The 23552-nt window shown below is 37.1% G+C and overlaps 1 protein-coding gene across 4 annotated transcripts in view; it reads right to left on the reverse strand.

Annotated features, from left to right (window-relative positions):
- DIAPH3 (diaphanous related formin 3) overlaps nucleotides 1-23552 on the reverse strand; it is a 506048-nt gene that overhangs the window by 2651 nt on the left and 479845 nt on the right. The window lies entirely within an intron of this gene.

The following is a 23552-nucleotide window of genomic DNA, read 5'->3' on the forward strand; positions in this document are numbered from 1 at the left end:
CGGGTGATCCTGGGAGGCGGGGCTTGCGGTGAGCCGAGATCGCGCCCCTGCACCCCAGCCTGGGTGAAAAAGCGCGAGACCCCCCATAAAAAAAAAAAAAAAAAAAAAAAAAAAGAAATAATGAACTTGGCAAGCAAACAAATAAAAGTTCCCAGCAAACCAGAATGTTATATGTAATTGTCAAGTATATACACATCTATACATATATGCATGTCCATATATACATATACACATATATCCTTTTATTGGTAAGTGATGATAATGGTGACTTATAAAAAACAGACAACCTCAATATTCATGTAACCTTGAACGGGACTTGAAAATGGCTTCAACAAACCTGACATGACATTTAAAGTTTTTTGGTTATTCTCTGAGAGATGTTCCATTGTCCCAATAGTAATGACTTTGGAGCACAAGCAGTCACTCATGACAGTGTGTTTTATGTGAGTGCTGAAAATTCCAACTGAAAACAGCTTGTACATTAAAAGGTGGCTGCTGAAGATATTTACTGCACTGTCATTTCCTGACCAGGGGCTTCCAGTGATGGATGAGGATTTTACACACTTTCTTGGACAATCTCAACAAATTCTAGAAGTATGATCACCTTTTAGCTGCTGGAAGAAAATAAATACACTTTTTCTTTCACCTTCTATATCAGGTGGGCAATTGTTACTCAAAAATCAAAATCTAATAGAGCAGTGATTTTCTCTTAAAGGAGTGTATGCTCTGTAGCTTATAATGTACATATTGTGTTTGCTGGAAAGAGCACAGTAGATGTGGTATTCCTGCAGTTCCTATGACCACATCCTTTTCTAGCACCCACACTTCTGTCCCAAAGAATGCTTGAAAACTGCATTTGTAGCTAAATGTAGAATGTTGGCCAGCTTACTGCTCCTTCCCCAAAATGTTCCTATCTTTGCTTATTTGATTTCTTGCAAACCACTCCATCATGATGGTATCTCCAACAAACCAGTTTATTCTGCTATTGGACAACTCTAGTTAAATGTCAAATGGCAAAGAAAAAATTAAATTAGCCAAAATATGGGTCTGGAATATGAAATGTGTATGTGTGTATGTGCGTGTGCATGCATGAACTCCAAGAAAGTAGGGACATTGTTTTAAATATTGCTATAGCTTTAGTGCCTACAATGTCGCTGGTGCACAGTAGGTGCTCAATAAATACGTGTTGGGTAAAGAAATTATTTCCACAATCTATGACACAAGATAAGCATTAGTTTGAATAGTAATGCCGTTAATTTCTTTCTTGAATGAAAGCAAGAAGGAAAGTTTCTAATCAGAATTTTTAAAGTCAGTGGTTTTCCTTCAGAGAAATACTGAACTTGGTAGGCAAATTATTACAACTTTATATATATATACACACGCACACACGCACAAACACACATACACACAAAACTCATACACACATACCATCTTATGAATCGCCTGTATTTATATAGTACTTTTATGTATAAAGCATTTGTTGCACTTCAAACATTACCACCCTCAGCATATAGATTGAGGGGTAAAAGCGAAAGAAGGTTAAGTCATTTGCTTAGACTTAGTTACTGAGTAAATCAGTGGTTGACGCCAAATGCTGTCTCTAGAGATACTGAGGCTGTCTTCAAGAAATCTGAAAACCTTTTTGCCAAAGGAAAGTGCTAAGTAATTCAAAGCTAAGTCATAATAATGGTGTCCTGTACTTATACTTCAAAATGCCTTCTGACACACTGAATTCTCGCAACAGTTTTGTAAAGCAGAGAGTACACCCATGTAAACTACCTTAACACAGTATGTCCAAGGTCACACACATCCTCCATTTCTTTCCTGGTCTCACTTAGATTCATGCCTATGAACTTCAAAAGCACGACCTTTGACCCACTACAATTCCCTAGTCCATTCACTCTTCCATTCTCCTGGACAACTATTTCACACCTTCCCCACTCTTCCAAACTTCCAACATGTCCTCCCTCTTTCTCATTTAACTCATTCATAGAGGCGATCAGAAGGAGCCCCTGCACATGTCTCACCTGTTCCCCAACACCTATTATCTGCCTACTGTACACACATACATCTGCCCCTCCTATTAGGATGAATCAACCTTCCAAGCTCCCCTCTGAGGACAGCCCTCAAGGTGAGTGATGGATGTGATTTTTGCTTGTCTATTCAAGGACATCCCTCTGGCTGCTTTGCCCTCTCTCTGCTGCATTGTAAAGGTTTCTTTCTCCAGGTGCTCATTCCCCACAGCAGAGAAGCTCTAATAATCATAAATTTAGGAGGTGGGGGGGATCTCTATTTGTCTCCACATCCTGCTCCAGCTATCTAAATTCTTGGCTCCCTTTATAGCAAAATACCTTGAAAGAATTGCCCATACTTACTCTCTCAATTTCTCTCTCCCTATTTTTCTCTTGAACCCACTCCAATCATGCTTTTGACCCTTTACTCTTCTCAAACAGTTCTTGTCAAGGTCGCTAATGAACTGCATGCTGCCAAAAACAAGGACTGCATATCTATTTGAATGTCTTAGTACTCCTTGATCTATACCAGATCCAAGCATTGCCTGAGTTTTTCTTTTAGTGTTTGGTCTTTGAACTTCTTTGGAGACTTAGGTAAATAATATTGGACGGGCCAAGGCAGGCAAAACCATTTCTATCCTTCTGAGAAAACTCAAAATAGCTGTGGGCTTGCTTTAGGGACAAAATGATGAGAAAAACTACGATGGTATTTATCTCCTCTGTGGTTTCAGGTGAGGAATCTTTCATGAGAAGCAACAGACAAAACAGTATAAAAAGGAGAGGCCATTCCTAAGACCACTGAAGAAATAGAAAAGTGCACAAGAGTTTTTTAAAGGATGTTTATAGCTTTGTTAGAAATTCGTAGTTAACAACTCTTCACTCCCAGCCCTCACATTAGCTCTCAGCACCCCAACAGCCCCCATTCTGGTCCTCACCTTCTTTTTGCTTTGTCTCCAGCCATGGGACACCAAAACTGTAGAACTGAGCAAGTCAGATCTTAAACTGCAAAGCAGGTAAACGAAGCTGGACAGAAGGTTGCCTATCCCACTATAATTAGAGATAGTGCAGGAAGAGGAAGTGCTCAAGTTGGAAGTTCACTTTGTTTAAGCCTGGCTTTGTTGCCAGGCTGGGGATAAGCTATCTACCCGCCTCAGCCTCGCAAAGTGCTGGGATTACAGGTGTGAGCCACTGTGCCCGCTGACCCCAGAAATTCACTCTTACACAGAAATCTTATTATAATGTGTCAAGGCCAGGTGTCTTCTGTTATTACCATTATTTTAGAAGTTTGTTATTGGTGGCTTTGTGTGGGCTGGAGACCTAAATTCCATGCAAAAACATGTGCTGTTTCTAAATGGTTGATGTGCAAACAACAGAGTGATCCCACAACCCTGTAAGTTGGAGAAAAATCTATACTCGATCTAGGTGCTCAGAGGCATAAATAAATTGTAATTTGAGGCAGGTGGGCCCATTCTTCTCATATGAAGTTAGTTACAAATGCAAGATGATACCTAGGACATATGGACTCAATGAAAGGTAAGGCTGGGGTATCAATAAAAAGACAAACATTTCTTTTTCTCAACTCAAACCTTCACCATACACACTTTTAAATGGAAACTAAAAATATTAAGGCAAAGTGGGATGATTAATTCTTCAAGGCGAGGAGTTTCTTTTATTATTTTACAAATTGAATCATAGGCCTTTTTTTTTTTCTGTTTAAGATACTACAATTGATCTCTATGTACAATATATCTAGGACTACTGCCAATATTCAGGGCCACTGTTGATTGTAGTACTGGTAGGCAAAGAACCAGCTGCTATTCTTAGTACCAATTCACTATGAAAATGCAATCCACACATCTTGTATTTGTGTTTCTGTGGAAATAAACACGATGAGAATACATGCTATTTTCCTTTAAGATAGGAATACTTACTCATATCAATGTAATTCTTCATAGGATTCTTACTATAAGAATTAAATCTAGAGACCCACCACAGCTTTTTCTTTGAAACCGAACTAAAAGTTGAACGTTGTTGGAGAGTTGAATGCCTCTTAAATACTGATACCCACTGGACTTAAAAATGAGAATAAAGGCCTTAAGCTACATCTAGTGTTGGGTCCCACATGACCTTTGGCAGAGCGTAGATTTGGATGACAAAGAAAGCTTAAAAAAACTCAATCATCCTGTGCTAACATTTCCATTGCTTCTTGAGAAACACAAAAGACACAGGAAACTAGGAAAGTTGCTGACAAAAAATTTATATATATATATACACACACACACACACACACATATATATATGAATATATGCAACTTGGCATCTAAATGAGGAAATATTTCAACCAATAGTTGTTATGCTTCTTGAGCTAAGAAGGTAAGGCTAACTAAGGCCCTGGCAGACAGCCCTTGGGGAAGACTTCTCTGCTGCAGGAAATATCAGTTATGGTTCAGAAAGAGGCATTATTCCTTTTAAGTCAGTATTGATCCCCCCTCACATTGTGGTTCTAATGGGCACTGGCTTCTTAGGAGTGCCAACTCTCAGATGAAATATAAAATTGAGCTCCTGTCTTTTGTGGTCAATGGTGAGTCTGTGGCAGCTTTGACAGGAAGAAGAATGTAGAACTCTGGTGTCTATAAATTGACTGCATCTATTCTGTGTTCCTGAAATTTGGTCTCTCCTCACAATTCTTTACCTTTTGCTTCTAACTATTACTTTGACCTACTAAGTAGCTGTTTTGTTTCACCCCAGCAATGGCTTTACTTTGGTGAAGGAAAAAGAATCACCCATAAATACAATTTTAAAGCACCACTGGGTCTACATGATAGTAAAGTGTGTGACAAATATATGTTTTTAATCTATGCAGTAACGGAAGTTAGTGGTGGCCGCCAGCAGCCCATATCCCTGTGGTTTTCCTTACCGTTGATTTACTGATGTTATAAATAATTGTCTTTCCTTGCTTTCATTTTGCTGTTTATCTTATGTATTGAAAATATATAAAAATAATTCAAAGAGCAAAAGATCATTTTGCATATAGTTAAAATCTTTTAGGGGTGCCAGAAACACTTATTAAAACCAATTAAGTTAAAACAAACAACTAAACAAAACAATACTCTCCCTATCTAAACACAGTAGGCAAAGCAGAAGATAATGATATCTTTGAATAGAGGAGACAATTGATGAAGAACTTTCTTTGCAGAAACTCATATGTAAACTTCTATTCATTCTCGTTCTGTATCACTATCCTTTAAATAAAATTCAAAGACAGCACTGCCATTTCACAGTTTCCTATGCTGAGTTTTTCTAATTGAGTGTAGGGCTAGAAGGAAGTTCAAGATGACACAGGCTCTGTGCACACAACACCCAGGATAGGTTCAGCCTTTTAAGAGAACAGTAAAGTAAACTCTTCTGTTTGACTGCTTATCTTCCTGATTTGTAATATGCTACCTAAGTTGGATACTTTTCTCCATATCTGCTTTCTTCTTTTTCATCTCTCCCCTCAATTCTTAGCAATTCTAATTTGGCTTTCCTCCATACCTCTCTATTGAAATTGCTTCTTACAATATTACCCAAAGCATCAAAACTCCTAAACTCAATTGCATTTACTCGTGCCTCTTTTTCCTCTTACATTTGCAATGTTTTGGAATGTGTGTAATAAAGAATTCAGCTGGCTTTGTCCCAGTCCCTGGGAAGTGGCCTCTAAAGCCTTGGAATTTTTTAATCATGTTGGGCCCCTAGATAGTTTATAGTAATGAATGACTCAGGATGGGGGTTACCCAAGTCAGAAAGACCAATCATGTGATTAGAGGGTTGGGGTTTTGAGCCAAATGATTATCAGCCTGATTTCTGAGCAGGAGATGGGTACAGGAGCTTCAGCTCAATCATGTGGGTGATGATTCAACTAATTGTGCCTAAGTAACAAAGCCTCAGTGCAAACTCAAGACACTGATATTCAGGTGAGTTTTTTGGTTGGTAATCCCCTGTGCATCCTTACACATCAATGTGCAGGGAGGGTGATGCATCTCTGAGGACAATAGGGGCTTCATGTGTCTCTCCTTTGGCTACTTCTGATTTGTATTCTTTTGCTATAATAAAGCTGTAACAGTAAGTATAGTACTTTCCTGAATTCTGTCATTCTAGCAAATTATTGAATTTGAGAGGGTAGTAGGAAGCACTGAATTTGTAGTCAAGTGATCAAAGTGAGGGTAACCTAGGGACCCTCAAATCTGCAGCTGGTACTGAAGTGAAGGCAATCTTTTAGAAGACTGTTACCTGTGAAATCTGGCTTAACTTCATGTAGCTGGTGTTAGAAGTCAATGTAGATGTTATTTGTGACTTTGAACATTATTATGGAATAATATAGATATGATCATATTATCTTTATATATGGTTATTCTATAGTTTGCAAACACTTTCCCTGTATATCCACTTATGTGATTCTTATAACAGCCCTGTGAGATAGGTAATATGGGTATATTTACCTTGTTTGACATAAAATTGAGAAAGCAGAGATAACTTTCAGGCAGAGCCAGAGATAAAACTAAGTCCTCAGACTCCTGGTTAATGTGCTCTATCATGATATGGCCCTTGACCGTGCTTGCTCTTCTACTTTTTGATGATTCATTTTAAATCTTTTTTTGGTAATTTGTTCTACCTTCCCAACCTCTACCAAACAATCATAACTCTCAATGCGGCCATTTCTCACAGTTACATCCTTGGCCCACTTTTCTGCCCTTTCTACCTTCTCTCCATCAAGATCTCACAGCTTCAATCATTTCCTCTAGGAAGAAGACTCATATCTACATTTCCAGCCCTGACAACAGAGCTCCAATACTGTATCCACCATGGCCTCCCTAAACATTCCTACATATGCCCTACTACTACTTCAAATAACACATTCTCAAACCGCGCTTTCATGCTCTTCATACTAACAGACTGAAACCAACCATAGCATCTGTTTATCAGTCATGCTCTCAGTTATTGACAGCTGTCTCAGACTACTATACACTTGTGGTCACCTGGAAGTGGCTTGGCAGATATTAAATAAATATTTCTAAAGTATGTAGTGGCTTGTCAGCTAATAGATGCCAGGTTGGAAGTAATTTCGTCAGTTGATCTGGTGGTTCATGAGGGAGACGGCAGAGAAATAATACAGGGGTATGGTTTGACAGTATACTTATTAAACACATATGACATACCTGATAAACATTTTACATGCTATCTTTTTTTGTTTTGTTTTTAGAGACAGGGTCTGGCTCTGTCACTTGCTCAGGCTGGAGTGCAGTGGTGCCATGATGGCTCATTGTAGCCTTGAACTCATGGGCTCAAGGTATCCTCCTGTCTTGGCCTTCGGAGTAGCTAGGAATACAGGCAAGCATCACCATGTCTGGCAACTTAAAAATTTTAAAAATCGAGACGGGGTCTTGCTATGTTCACCTAGAACTCCTAGTCCCAAGTGATTCTCCTGCCTCAGTTTCCCAAAGTGCTGGAATTACAGGTGTGAGCCACTGTGCCTGCGCTGTACATGCTATTTTAAAACTTTTACAACAATCCCAAAGTGCAGGTATCAACAAGCACATTTTATAGATAAGGAAATTGAGGTTTAGAGAAGTCCATGAACTGCCAAGGCCACATAGGCTTTGCTATTTGCCTCTGGCAAATTGAGTCCAGATCATTGGCCCTCATGGTTTCAGGACATATGATTAGGCCATGGCAAATAGACATGCTGTGAAATGGAAAGAACACTTCCCCAGGATGAAGAGGCTGGGGAGAGGTTGATTCCGAGTGCTAATAACTTGGGAGCTGTGTTAGAAACTAACTAGCTAACTATTTTAAAATCCTTTAGGACTAGAACATATTTCTGAAGCCATTTCTAAGTCTCATCACATAGTGTGCTTCTAAGTGTATTCCTTTATTTCTTATACTTCTTCAACATTTATTAGACATTTTGAATGTACAGGTATTTCTTCTGAATAACTTATGCTATTTCTGTTTCATTTCATTTTGATTCGCAGAATCATGTAATGTAGAATCAAATGGAAAGACCTCTTGTTACTTGGTGGAACCACCTAGCCAATGCTTGAATTACATTTAGTTAGCATCCTATCAAGTGGCTCTCCAGCCTCAGTTTGAAGACCTCGAGTCATTGCCTCACAATCTCATCAGGCAATATATTCTACCTTTGGTCAGCTCTAATAATTACATGTTTTACCTTAGATTTATCCAGTGTTTGTTTCTCTGAAATCTTAGTCACTGGCTCTGTTGATTTTTTCCATTAGAGCTGTATTAAATCCCATTCCTCTTCCACCCACCAGCCCTTCAAATATTTGAAGACAGATACTATATTTTCTCAATCTTTTCTTCTCCAAGCCAAACAGCTATAGTTTCTTCAACTGTTCCTTCAGTGATCATGAGTTGAAATTATGGTTAAGTCAGTTTATTAATTAATTTGATGAGGGTTTAGCCCACCATCCTAGGTGCGAAGTTTTTGAAACATTTAAGATCCTGTCATTTCTATAATGAACATGCAAAACAATATTCGCTTAGTAGTTCAAAATTCTGGGGAAAACCTGAAGCCAATTAGGGTGTCCAGTACTGTAAAACAATATGATTATATGTTCATAGACTCTTAAAAAATTTCCATGTAGACTTAATACTTCAGGTTGATTTTTGGTATGCATTTAATAAGAATCTGCTTAAAATAATGTTTTTATTCATTAGAAAATTCAATCCTGGGATACATTTGTGTTTATAACCATTTTATAATAAAAAAATTTTATGTATGACTATATACATAGAAACGTTCCTTTACGGCTGGGCGTGGTGGCTCATGCCTGTAATTCTAGCACTTTGGGAGGCCAAGGTGGGCGGATCACCTGAGGTCACGAGTTCGAGACCAGCCTTAACATGGAGAAACCCTGTCTCTACTAAAAATATAAGATTAGCTGGGCGTGGTAGTGCATGCCTGTAATCCCAGCTACTCGGGTGGCTGAGGCAGGAGAATTGCTTGAACCTGGGAGGTGGAGGTTGCAGCGAGCCGAGATAGTGCCATTGCACTCCAGCCTGGGCAAGAAGAGCAAAACTCTGTCTCAAAAAAAAAAAAGAAAAGAAATGTTCCTTTACTTCTCTCTGGCCTATTACTACATATATACTACATTAGCCACGTCTAAACATATGTTCAAGTAGTAAGAAATCTAATTCATATCCATCTAACTGTGACCTAACTTGCTAGAACATAAGCTCCATGAAGGTAGGTATCTTTGTTTTATTCACTGGTGTATTCCCAAGCCCTAGCATAGTGCCTGCCTCATAACAAGGGCTTGATAATTTATTTATTGAGTGACTAAACCTAAGCATGGCATGATTTTATCATTTTGTTTCACTTAACGTTTTAAACTAAACCTTGAAAAAAAAAAAAAAGAAACACTTTGGGGTAATACTACCCAGATACAGCTGATGACATATCATTTTTGGTTTATTGTACATTTTTTATGCTTTTGGGTCCCTTGAGGACTCAACATTGAGTCTAGAATGGAACTGTCCAATAGAAATTTAATGAGAATGAAAAAAATGGGCTATACACGCAAGGTAAAAATGTCTAGAAGCCACATTAAACATTGAAAAAAAAATCAGGTGAAATTAGTTTTAATAAAGTGTTGTATGTAACCCAATGTCAAATATTCTCACTTTGACATAGATATAGCAAAAATATATTAATGATATCTTTGGCATTTTTTTGTACTAAGTTTTCACAATCAAATGTGTATTTCATACTTATAGCAGATCTCTATTCGGACCAGCTACATTTCAGGAGCTTAAGAGCCACACCTGGGCCAGGCGCGGTGGCTCAGGCCTGAAATCCCAGCACTTTGGGAGGCCGAGGAGGGTGGATCATGAGGTCAGGAGATCGAGACCATCCTAGCCAACATGGTGAAACCCCGTCTTTACTGAAAAAAAATACAAAAAAAATTAGCCGGGTGTGGTGGCTGGTGCCTGTATTCCCAGCTACTTGGGAGGCTGAGGCAGGAGAATGGCGTGAACCCGGGAGGCAGAGCTTGCAGTGAGCCGAGATTGCACCACTGCACTCCAGCCTGGGTGACAGAGCGAGACTCCATCTCAAAAAAAAAAAAAAAAAAAAAAAAAAGGGAGCCACACTTGGCTATTGTCTACCATATTAGACAGCACAGATCTAGAACCTGGAGTTTTTCACAGTGCTATTACCTATACATTATTTTGAGTTGAATATGTATATATTATAAACAATCAAGTGAAAATGAATTGTTCCAATATTTAGCACTTCATTGTGATTTTGTTTCATATAAAGAGGAAGGAGCAGTTATACATTTCTAGATAATTTTGATTTAGGTAGCTTCTGTGAATGGCAAAATAGACAAAGGCTAAAGATTAAAAATATACTCACAAAATTTGAATGCTAATAATGACAAGCCTACTGTTGCTACCGTCTATGTTTTGGCATCTGTTTATCCAGCCATCTAGGCATGGGGAGACTGGGTTACCGTTCAGAGACTCTTCTACTTTTACTTACTAGTTCTGTACATGTTTTAGTAAATAAATGAAAATCAGGAGGATCTAATTTATTAAATCTAATTCTCCTTCCTTTCAAAATGAGATTGACCTTTATTCCATGCTATTCTCCTATTCATATTGGATCAAGACCTATGTGGGGGTTAGGTTCAAGTGTTGCCACTATGAGAAACTGATAGACTGGCCTCTTTTTTATTGTTCTATTCATAGCATAGCAGCATTATCTTGTACTAGATTGACGGTACCAAGCTTCATTATGAAATCTGAAATGATTTCTAAGATTTTAGTTTCATGTATTTCTAGAAAATGAGTGAAAAAGAGAAATCTGGCATGAGTCATAGACATTACCCTAAAGAGAGTACTCAGGCTAGTACACTACTGCCTCCTACTGTCAGTTTGAGGAAAGTGAGAGAGCCCTACTCATCCTTATTTCTATTTACAGATTTACAGACAAGTGGCCTTCTTCCTTCAAAGGACAATTTTGTGCAGATAACCTAGGAAGAAATATTGATGTTCTCTGAATTTCTCTGAAGTCTTCCCCGCTTAGACTGCTAGATCTGTGAAAAAATGTCCAGCAAACACCGTGAGCATGGATCTTTTCCCATTCCAAAAAAGAAATTGGTTTTAAAGGTAATTCAGAAAACATCTGTTCGTTTAAATTCTATTTCACATTATTTTGTTGTTAAATTTTTCATTTTTCTCTTCTTCCCACTTCCCCTACAGGACCTCACATCACATCTCTAAGAAAAAGACAAGAGAAACAAAAATCTCCTCCTAAATAAAAAAGCCTCCTCCTAAATAAAAATATTAAAAAGTATGACGTGAGTTAATATAGTAGGAAACATAACAATTCATTAAATACAGAGAAACGTTTAAAAGCTGTAAGTTATCTAAAATATGAAGGGAGTACATGACTACATGACAACTTAGGATAAATAGAAACTACTTATTTCTATAACTAGCATATTTGGATCAATGATTTGGGTGCTGGTTGTAGAGTCTCCTGCACTCAAACGGCAGGTTCAATTCTGATGGTTTTTGCTGAGTCGAAGAATATGAACCTTTATTTTAAAGGTGAGATTTTTGATCAGCAAAATAAGTCAGTCAAAGAGGACCTTTCTCAGAAGCTGCTCCCTTTTAATGAGGAAAATAGTAAAAGGAATAGGTCAATGTCACTTCAGTTATTTTTTTGCAAATAAAACACCAAGTTTGATTCCTATGAAATCCCAGGCTGCACTGAGGTCTCTGTAAAATTGGTTTCAGTAAACAACTCATTTTTAACACAGCATTGGCAGAGCTTGTGCTTTCTGAGACTGTCGACACACAATCAGATTGGGCCACACAATCCCCCTCTTCCCGTTTACTGCCGTAGATTCTTGCCTCAGGCTTCTCTTGTCCACAGGGACTGTTTCCTCAAAGACCTGCTTCCAGTCTGCTTTCTCGGGGTTTTGGGCTTTGGAGCACCTCCTGTCTCTATGGTAACACAAAACACAAAGACTAGAAATGTACCATACAGAGGGCAGAAAAGAAAGAAATTAGAGTACAGTACCCTTGGTAAGCTAAAGAAGGTGCTGACGGCAGGTAAATGGACAAGGAGGACAAGATACAGTAACTGTTAGTTGTTCCATTTCACATACATTCTCTTAAACAAGCTACAAGTGTTAGCATAGAAGCCTTAACGTATGTGGAACTTTATAATCCATATGGTATTTGAAATTTAAAAAAATACTGGAGACCCATATTGGCCATAAATACTTGGTAATTCATTAAGTTACCGAGAGAAATAAGAATTCTCAGTGGAGACACAATGCACAAAAAGAATAAATTACATCAAGTATTACGGTATGGTTTATGTTAAAGACAAATATGTTACTATCGCATGGCAGACTGTTCTCTTTTTTATTTTGCAACTCTGAATACAAATTTTCCTACTTTTTTTCAATTTGGGGCATCATAGTAAATGTAGCATCTATAAGTTCAATGGTTCAAAATAATCAGGTTTATGTCTTCAAATTGTTGGTCAATTCCATTTGGTTTCTTGGTCATAAGCAGCACCCTGAACTCAGAAGGGTTGTCTCACAAACATGGTGGAGTATATGAGGAACAGTAATGCTGTAAATTTAAACCCCCAAATATTTAAGAAACACATACCTACACATTAGGAAAAATATATTATTCATATAGATATCTAATAAAAACATACATTGTCATTCATAGGTATCCTATCAGGATTTTAAAAATATTTCATGCAAGCTTATGACATGTTGTTGAATACCAACATTGAGAGCTTGTTATGAACTTTACAATGTCTATTAAAAAAAAAGCTGTAGAGATTGCTTGGCTGCTGGGCCTCGGGCAGGATCTGCTGACACATTGCAAGCATTTAAATTCATAGATTAACGAAGTTGGTTTTGACCTCTGTTCCTTGAGGTAGTACCCCAACAATTAGACCAGCAGAACTTCAGGGACACTAATCGTACACTTACTTGTAGAATTCTATTATTAGGATCTAAGAAGACTTATTTCCTTAGTCTTTTTTTTTTTTTTTTTTTAACTCAATCAACGAAAATGCAGCTATAAGCTATAGCCACTAGAGGTCAGACATCTACACCTGTCACCAATCATTAAATTTGATGGGGCATTGTAGTACCCTGCGTAACTTTTGTTGACTTAAAAAATATAAAACACAGTACACTCATTTAAAACTATTATGGTATAATAATAATAATATGTTTACTAATTAATTATTCTATTTCTAAAGGTCTTAGATTTTGCAATGGTACTACTTTTCTCTATTGGCTTTCATTTTATTTGGAAGAGGAAGGAAAACATCGCAATAATGGAATCTAGAAACCTTTGCAATTAATGGAATCTCATGATATGAAAAGACCGCTCTCTGGAGTAGAACACGGAAGCAATGTGCTCTGTAGTTTTACCAAACCCATTTGGTAGTACAACTCTTACGAACTTTCCAATCTGAATAATTTTATTTATCTAATGTAATCTCTTGCTTATTTTCTCCTGGTATATACAAACCTTATTGTACACAGTTATAGCTTTACTTATTAAAGATTATTTTAATGGGGGGTGTTACTCCTTATCTTTCCAATGAGGTTTATTAAGTGACATATCACAAATACTTTGTTAAAAAAAACAATAAAATGCCGGGCTCAGTGGCTCATGCCTGTAATCCCAACCCTTTCTTTGGGAGGCAGAGATGGTAGGATTGCTTGAGCCCAGGACTTGAAGATCAGCCTGGGCAACATAGTAAGACTCCATCTCTACAAAAAGTTAAGAGAAATAATTAGCCAGGGCATGGTGGCACACACCTGTAGTCCTAGCTACTTGGAAGGCTGAGGTGGGAGGATCACTCAAGTCTGGGAGGTTGAGGCTGCAGTGAGCCATGACTGCACCACTGCAGTCCAGTCTGGGCAACAGAGTGAGAGCCTCTCTCAAAAACAAAGATTTAAAAAATAGTAAAATTTTCCACTATAACACAATCCACAAATAAGGAACTCAAATTTAGTTATAATAAAATTATGTTCACTTTCTCACCAACTTATTAATAAAATAACTGTTTTAAGGTTCCCTCCCCCCCCATTTCAGGCTATGTGTTACAAGACTCATTATAGCAGCAATACTAGTATGTTACAGCATTTATTAAGTGCCAGGTTTGCACAAGCTGCTTTACAAAAATCATTATATAGCCTTAGAAAGTATAATTTTTATACTCTCCAATTCACAATGAGGAAGGAGGCTTTGTGGGATTAAGAAACCTGTCCCAGTTAAGAGGCAAGTTAGGGTGGAGCTGATTCAAGCTCAAGTAATCCAATTCAGCTCCTGGCTCCAAACTATAGCACTTTAATAACATTTTTAAACTATAAATGCTGTAAAAGAAGCAGGAAGTATTTATATATCAGTACAACAAACCAAAAAGAAACTATGAGACACTTCATTTTTACTGATATTGCTTCAAAGAAATATCCTAAATATCTAGTTAGCTCTCTAAAGAGAACCAGGAATATTAATTTCCAGGTTTTCTGCTTATATGGTACAGAGTACTGTCCATACTTACCTTTGCTGTATATCTACTTACAAAAGCAGCACAATCTATGGCCCAGGTTCACTAGTACATTAGAAAATATTAGAATGTAGTTATTTTGATGTTATTATACATAAATCCTCACATTTTAACAAATACTACCCAATTTATACGAAGGGTCCAGAGTCATAAAATTATCTTCCAGTTGTTTTGTTTTTTTAACAAAAATGAACTAACCACAAAAATCTGGCTCTATTATTTATTTAATAATTATTTATTGACAGGGTCTTGTCTGTCGCCCAGGTTGGGGTACAGTGGCACCATTATAGCTAACTGTAGCCTCAAAATCCTGGGCTCAAGTGATCCTCCTCCCTCACCCTTCTGAGTAGCTGGGATTATAGGTGTGAGCCTCCATGCCTGGCTTCAATCTATTTTAAAGGTTAAAGTTTTAGCATATAGTTTTCTCTCACTAGCAATCTATGCTTTAGGACACTATTCTTCTATTAGGAAATAGTATAATTTCTTAAAATGCCTTTAAATTTTTTAGCTGTACTTATGCAGCAAACTCTATATAAAATACTGCATTAAACTCTGAATATAACACTGCATAAACACTCTATATAATAGGGAATACTCTATTCCCTAGTCTGAATGATTGTCTATAATAATCTTTGATCCCTCAAATCTCAGTCAAATATGACCTCCTGATTTTCCAAAACATAGAGATGCCAACTTGTATTTCTCTCCGTTTTGTATCCTAGTTAGCCTGGTGTTGTAGTTTTTTGTGCCCCTGCCACATACTCAAGTCTAGTGATAAAACCATGAACTATTCGAAGTAGAGTCTATGTACTTCCCATTCTTTATGTTAAAAGCAGTACTTTAATGCAGATGTGTCATATTTCATCATAAGATCCTACATTCAAGAGGACAATGTTTCATAATTCTTCGGTGTACTGCAAAACACAAGATAAAAAATATGCTTTCTTTCATTTAGTCAAAAGTATGAACAGTGGGCCATGCTGTTTTACGTTTCAGGAATATAGCAGAGAATAAACAGACACAGTCCCTGCCTTCAGGAAGCCTACAATCTAACCACATTCATATAGCTATATTAACAGAGAGATTTGCGTATTACCTTCCCTATGTAACAAGTAGAAACAGTAAGAACAGCTTGGATTGTATTGAGTAGTGAGTCAAACCTCTCATTTTTTTTCAAAGCAGTATTGAATCTGGAATCTGTTACGACTTTTAGCAAAATTAGGGTCCATTTTGTCTTAAATACTAAATACAAACATTTAAGTCCTGTGGTTGTGTTAGATTCCAAAGGAAAATACACAGCGCTGGGGGTGGGGTATCATCTGTAGCAGTAGATGATGGGTGAAGGGAACATAAGCCATGTGAAGGTACTAGACACTAATTAGAGGAAATCTTCTAATCCAAACTAACGAACTAGGATGTTTAGGGGACTCATTGAAAGACAAGAGGCAGGAAATAAAAAGGAAGCTACATAGAAATGCAGGCATGAAGTGATCAAATCTGGAACAGTTTATAAAGGGTGCATTGGGCAGAATCTGAAGAGCAACATATGAAAAAGGAAATGGATTTATAATCAGAAGTCTGAGTTTGAGACACGTCTGTCCTAGATGTCAATAAAAATGGTGGCTTCCTCTAACGTTCTTTCACTGAGGTTAACCTCTTTTTACTCTCCTTGTTGTCAATGCTATACTAAAGAGGGAGAATAAAATGAATTCATCATTCCACCTGGGCCTCTCCTAAGAGATTAGTATTCCAGTTTCCCATTCTCTTCACAGTCAGTCTGAAAGTAGGTCTTAATCCAAATGGTGATGATGGTAATGCTACCACTTACATAATGTGCCTGTGTGTGTGCCAGACATGAGGAGGAACTTGAATAACATTTCTCCTGTGAATTCTGACATACTCAGTGAAGTTGTTAATATTCCCATCCTGCAGGGGGCAGGGGAAAAACAAGGCCAAGGGGCCAGCTGTTACCTGTGAGACTCCGACAACGTTCTTGGTTTGCTGCCGTCACTTTCTTCTGGGCCTTCTGAAAAGAACTCTGAATATCTCAGGCAAATTAAAAACCCATTTGTGGGAAGCAAGGTTGGGAAGCATCTGTTGTTTCCACAGATTTGGAGCTTACTGCCGGAGCTTTCTGCCACGGAAAAACCTTTTTGTTTATCAAGCTGTACGCTTATTGATTTGTTTGTTCTATGGATTTACATGAAAGAGAACCAAAACAATTTTCTCCAGCTCATCTGGTTAGCTGCAAACTGTACATTTGTGACAGCTTAGATCAGAGGGTGTTGTATTATGGGGTTAGTTTATATACAAAAGGAAAAATTGCAAAGGTTTCTTCTTGGCTCCATCATTTACTTTTTATATCTTGGAACAATGCTCTTCATCTCTTTAGATTTCAGCACGTTTCTTTGTTTACTGGGGATGATTAAACAAGCTAAACCTACAAAGGATTTTTATGACAAAAACAACATATGCAAAAGCTCTTTGAAAAGTACAGATCATCGTACTCATCACAAGTCTTGAAAGTGGCTGGGTTTGGGCCTCTTTTCTGATGGTTACAGCAGATAGATTAGTAACAGACACTAACTAAAGATAGATAACTCTGGGTTAAAATAGTCATAGAAGCTTTGGGAATAATTGATCAACATATGTCTTTCAATGTTGTATAAATAAAGAAAGAACTTTCATATCTAAGACTTTCAATGTAATCTATCTCATCAGCAAACTGGTTTATGCTTACACATAGTATCATTAAATTCATGGTTACAATGATAAATCCTATGATGTGGATTTATGTGCTAATTTGCTGGGGATAAGGTGGGTGGATATCCAAATTCAGAATAATATATCCTATAAGAATGGCAGCTGTAATACATATGAATTACAGCTCTTTGTCATTAAAATAACCTGACAGCTTTCTCTTGCAGCATGGTAACAGCAATACACTTAATATCAAGTTTGAGGATTTCAGGGCACCTAGAGTTATCAAGGTAAGAAAGAATTTATGGAAAGCTTATTGGGGAGTGTAGGGGTGAAGGGTAGGAAGGAGGTTTTCTTAGAGTCAGAGAAACATTTCACATTTTCTTAAATATTGGTGCTTTTTAAACTGACTTCCTTCTACTCTTACCTTCAAATATCTTGAAATATACCTTCAAATATATTGAAATATCTGTGACGTTTGTTCTGAGTAGTAACGAATAAATTATGCTCATGAATAAATGAGAATGAGAAACAGACTAAGAAGAACAATTGACATCTCTTATTTAATTACACTGAAGACCTCTTGTTCTTATATTCTTGCCTTGTCCAAGTTCTTGCTGGCTATTAAATATAGGTCTCAAAGAAGCAGGTATGTGGACACATTAGCCCACAGAGCATCCACTGAATCCTCCTTTGAGGTGGTTATTGCTTATCTCTATTTACCAACAAAAACATTGGGCCCAGAAGTTAAGTGGATCACTTTAGTGACAGAGCAAGGAAAAGACAGAACCAGAATGAAAACCTGAAAGTCTCAGTTTCAAGGGGTACTCTGTCATCTTCTAGATCATGGATTAGTTGTTCTGTTCAAAGGGTGGACTCTTGTAATACAAAGAGATGGTAAATAGAGATGGAAAAGTGGTATCACTGTTGGTTGTGTGGGAAAAAAATAATACACTGGAGCTGCAGGAGATCTAAGCAGCTACAGGCTTAACGATTTTGTAGTAACAGTTTGAGTAAGAAAAAATAAAGTTCTATTGATCATAAATTTTGTTTTTATGTGGAAGATATGTGGGGACTGCTAGAATTATTTTGAAATTCCTGTGTTTCTCTTTTATTTGGTTTTAATCTGAGATCAACTAAAATCTATAGTCCAAGTTAACACTGCAGTAGTTAAAAGTTGGCAATCCCCAAACTAAATGTGCCACTGCATGTGACTCTGTGTATCTAGACTCAGCTTCATCAGTCACAAAATACTTTGTGATCTCTAAGATCCTTTTTGATTTGAAAGGTATTTGATTCTATAAGCACATAAAATGACATTGAAAATAATGTTATAAATATTTGTTAGTGGAATCTGCTATAGGAGAAAGAAGTAGATAAATCCCAGAAAATGTGGCGCTCAGTCATTCATCTCTTTTTCTGAAACAAAGGGAACTGGAAGAATTCTAACTTCAGATAATATGATTACAGGCTAGTTCTAAGCTGTAAATTTGCCAGTTACTACAGGCCTTATTTAGTACCTTAGAGATGTCACGTACACCTTTTATCTTATAGTGTAAGAATAAAATCACAAATGATATCTATTCACATCAATGTTCTACTCAAAAGAGTAAAAAAATTCAGCTCACAGGTGGCTGTCAGGCAACAGTACTCAGAGGTTTGAAAAGAACACATAAGAAAGCACTTTGGGCTCTTCAGGAAAAAAAAGTACTGCTCTTTAATAAACTCAAGGATCTTTTCCCATTGAGATAATGTATAAAATGTGTTCACTGACAAAAACAAGGTATTCATTTTTAACATACTTATGTTTTATACACATTTACTTTGTTGTAGCAAATATAATCTCTGAGTTATTTCAGGCTAGAGGTATAGAAAGTTTTGCCGGAGAATAGGTAGCCTTTTGCCTGGCTTGTGTCAGAGGTTTATCAATTTACACAACCAGGGTAAGCACATTCTAAAGCAGACCCTATCATCACACATCCTCAGGCAAAACCATGTGCACCAAAGCATTATAGAAATAGCCTTCTGAAGTAAAACAGAGCACTAGGACAACAATGAAAAACATTGCAAAGACCAGAACCTTTCATGATCTTTGACAAGTCATGGTATATAAAACAGTAACGACTTCACAGCCATGGAGGTGCTGGGGGTTCATGTAAAAGCACCATCCATTTCTCTTTGTCTGCTCTTAGTTGAGCTTCCCTGTAAAGACTGAGTCTAGACCAAGAGGCAATATTAAAAACAAAAGGTTAGAGATCATCATGGGACATTAATTATGCAAAAGAAGGCAAACTGAATTTAATCAGAAGCAGTAGACTCGGTGCAGGAAGAATTTTCTCTTTTTGACAGAAGCAGTTAGGAAAACATTTATGGTAATACCACAGCATCTGCTGATTACAGTCAAAGCTGCAGGACACCAGCGTTAAATCACTGAGCCATCCTGACAGCTCCCGGGTACTCCAGTCACATCCAACAGCAATTTACAGTGAAATTCATCCAAGTCTAAAAATCAGCCAACATGCCTCAACCAGAGCAAAATAACTTAGTTTGGACTTTTAAAAAACAATTATAAGAGGGAATTATAGCTGATAAAACTTTTGATGGAGTATAAGTATTTGTCTCCAACAAATACAGTTTTAAAGAAAACATACCCATTTTTAGATCTATGAATATGCTTTGTGATCAGTCAGATTTTGGAATTTATAGGAAGAAAGGATTTTATGAGGCTAAGAATATAGGAAGTAGAGTTTTAACCCATTTGACCAGAAGTCAGGACAAATCTGACATCCCCTCTTAGTGTCTTAAAATGATATATCAAAAAAACTCAGAGAATGTTAGGATAAATTTTAAACAATTATAACTTGGTTGCTAAGCAAATATGGATAAAATAAAAAGTTCAGAGAGACAATGAACCACAATGTAGTGTAACATAAGGATGATTATTCTATGAACTGCCCATAGAAGTACAGGCAGGACAACCACATGCCATTATTACCCACTGGGAATTGCTGAGATGGTAATTAAAATAATGAAATCCTATAGATATTAACAACTAAAACTTTCATACTTAGGTGTTTCAGAGGGTTTTCTTGTGGTCAAAAACATATTGGTGTTTAAATTTAAATCTTTGAACAACACAAGAACCCAGAGAACAAAAGATTGCACCGAAGCCTTCAGAGATTAGCATTCACAAAAGTAAATGTCTCATATTTTATCCAAAATCAACACCAAAGATTTTCTTCCCCCAGTTGCTTTGGGAGTTCAGCTAAATATTATTCATAACATGAGAGATTAAAAGAAGAAGGAAACAAAAACTTTAAAATGGCTATTTTTGAAGGAAGTCATTGAAATTGTGGTCAGAAGGGATGGCTCTATTGTTGTCTTTTTCTCAGCTTGATAAACTGCTTCAAAATATGTTGGTCAAGCTAATCACTAGCACAATATTCATCTGTAATTTTAAAACCTGAATTTCTTTATTCTTTTCCCAAACACATTAAAAATGTCTCTAGACTTCTATTTATAGATATGACCTATTGATGGTAAAAGTGCACCTGAATAATCAAAACCACTGACAAAAAAAATGATAACTGAAAAGGTCAAAAAGTAGATCAATTGAACATTTCAACCTCACAAATAAGTCCAAACATAAATGAATAATGATCCATAAATGTTTATTGAGCACCTATATGCATAAGACACAGAGCCAGGAACCACCAAGAAGTTTAAGGTACTGTCATTGGTCTGAAAGGGACCAGGGACAAAAGAGAAGCTTCTGTTGACTCATTTTTAGTGTCATTCAAGTGTCAAATGAATTGTGCACATAATAAATACAACAGAATTTTGGTGGCATGAGGTCCACCTAGAGATAGTTTAAGTGATACCATGCTTCATAAGGGCAAGGTCTCATTTCAGTTTGGAAGTAACAATGGGATTAGATACATCAGAAACAACTTGCAGGGAACTTTACCTAAAGCAAAAATCTATTAAAAATGCTACCAAGTACCCATTTAGTGGATGGTTAGGATTCAAGACAGGCCATGTTCATGCAGATGAATATATGAAGACAATGGAAAAACCATAACATGGGTTACCTAATACTAACATTTTTAGTATCAAATTATGTTGGAAATTTCACATAGAAGATGTTTATGTAATAGAGTTTCACCAAAAAGCAATCAACTACATAGACTTAGACTGGGTTTCATCTTTATTATGTACTAGTCAACCCCCAGGCACAGAAAGAAAGCAATGATTGAGGGAGAGATAACTGTGAATCTCTCGTTATAGAAAGTTAAAGATTGCAAGAATTTAGCACCTTCTTTCTTCTGCTGCAGGAAAGTCTCTTGAAAGGCCACAAGATTTCTGAGGAAGCTTAAATACAAGGCAGAAAGTAAAGAAGGCCTGGACTACATGGAGAGAGAGGCATTCTAATCAGTCAGAGAGAAGAGTTTGAGCCTCAAGTATTTTGTTTGGAGTACAGCGGCCTCCTGCTGTCCACACCCTGTCTCTTTCTTCACCCACACAAGAGGAAGGAAGGAATGAGCTGGGAAAATGGGAAGTGCAGGTGGTATGATAAAACAGATGAAGGATTGAAAATGCATTGCACTAAAATAAAAAACAAACAGAGTCGTCATCAGCAAACAGATGGCTCCTAATAGAGAATAAAATTTGATTAGACAGTTTGCTGGAGTATGTATCTGCTGCACCAGAATCAAGGAGAAATTTTTAGGCAAATCATGAAGGAAAACTTTCTTCTTCATGGAAGAAAGCAAAAATCTGAGTAAGAAATGAGAAGATTGCTATTCTGCAGGTTTGGATGGAGATATTATTTGACGGAAGTTGGTTTCCATGCTGATTTTGATGGCAGACGTCGGAGAACAAATTGGTTTTAGGGTGGAAAGATTTGGCAGACGCCGGGGGATAAGTTGGTTTTAGGGTGGACAGATTTGGCAGATTAAGAAAAAAACTGTATTAAGCAGTGTGTGTGTGTGTGTGTGTGTGTGTGTGTGTGTGTGTGTGTGTGTATGCTATGCAAGTGATGCTTTAAGTAAGCTGATCACAGAAGAGAAAACTGAAGAAATTCAGACCCTATAATTATGACCCTTCCAGGACATTTTTTTATGCCATGAAAGTTGCTACTCTATCCAAATAATGTTAAATACAGATATCCAGATTAAAAGAACTGGAAGGTCATCTAATTTGCACAATGTCACTTTACCCAAGAGGAAACCAAGGCCCAGAGATATTAACTCATGTGTTTTCAATTTGGTCATGGCAGAGAAAGGATAACATGGTGGTTACCCAGCTCCCAGGTAATGGGGTTGGGCAATTGAAGTTGAAACATCAACTCTGCTTCTTTATTTTTCACTCCTTTAAAAGTCCAAAATTCAATATAATTTCATTTGTCTGTGAGCACTTTATGTGATGATACACTTTGCATTTTTATAGGGCTTTATGTGTTTCAATGCATTCTTATATACATTACTTTACCTTTTCTTCAGGGTGAGCAGGCAAGAATTACCAAGTTGGCTGGACAGATGCAGAAACTCAGGCATAGTAAAGTTAAACAATTTATAAGGCAAATTAGTGAAAGAGCTTGGCCTATGTTCAGCTGTCCTGCTCTTGTCACTAGATCATATTACACTTGCTGGTTGGTATAATTTGCCCTAGATTGCATTTTCTATACAGAAGAGGAACTGTATTTACTTAATGTAATGAAAACATTACACATTTGTAACAGTGTTGTTTTCTGCTATTTTTCATTACAATTGCATAGTGTTACAGCTACATTATGGGTTATATAGACTCTCGAGGGCTAGCCTGGGAACCTAACCACCATTTAGAACATTCTTTCTATGGGAAATTGCTTTGTGAATTCCAAAACAACTGATTTAAAAATTAACTTTGGGAATATACCGGTTTCAAAGTAGAAGGTTGTTGGTCGGACATTTCATGTAATTGGTTGCTTAATTCATGCAATTGTAGCAAACAATAATGGATTGCCTACTATGCATCTACCAGCCGCTGTGTTGAGGCCAGGAATGCCAGGATGAATAAGATCTTAGGCCTTGAGGCACTCATATCTATCAGAGTGAAACAAATTATTAAAACAAATAAATTATAAATAAGTGCTAAAATAGAGCTATGAGGAAAAATACTGCAGAAGCAGAGAGGACAGAGGAACTAAGCCTCCAAGGGATTTACTATGAAAGTACATT

Source organism: Theropithecus gelada, chromosome 17, assembly GCF_003255815.1.
Source record: "Theropithecus gelada isolate Dixy chromosome 17, Tgel_1.0, whole genome shotgun sequence".
Taxonomy (NCBI): Eukaryota; Metazoa; Chordata; class Mammalia; order Primates; family Cercopithecidae; genus Theropithecus; species Theropithecus gelada.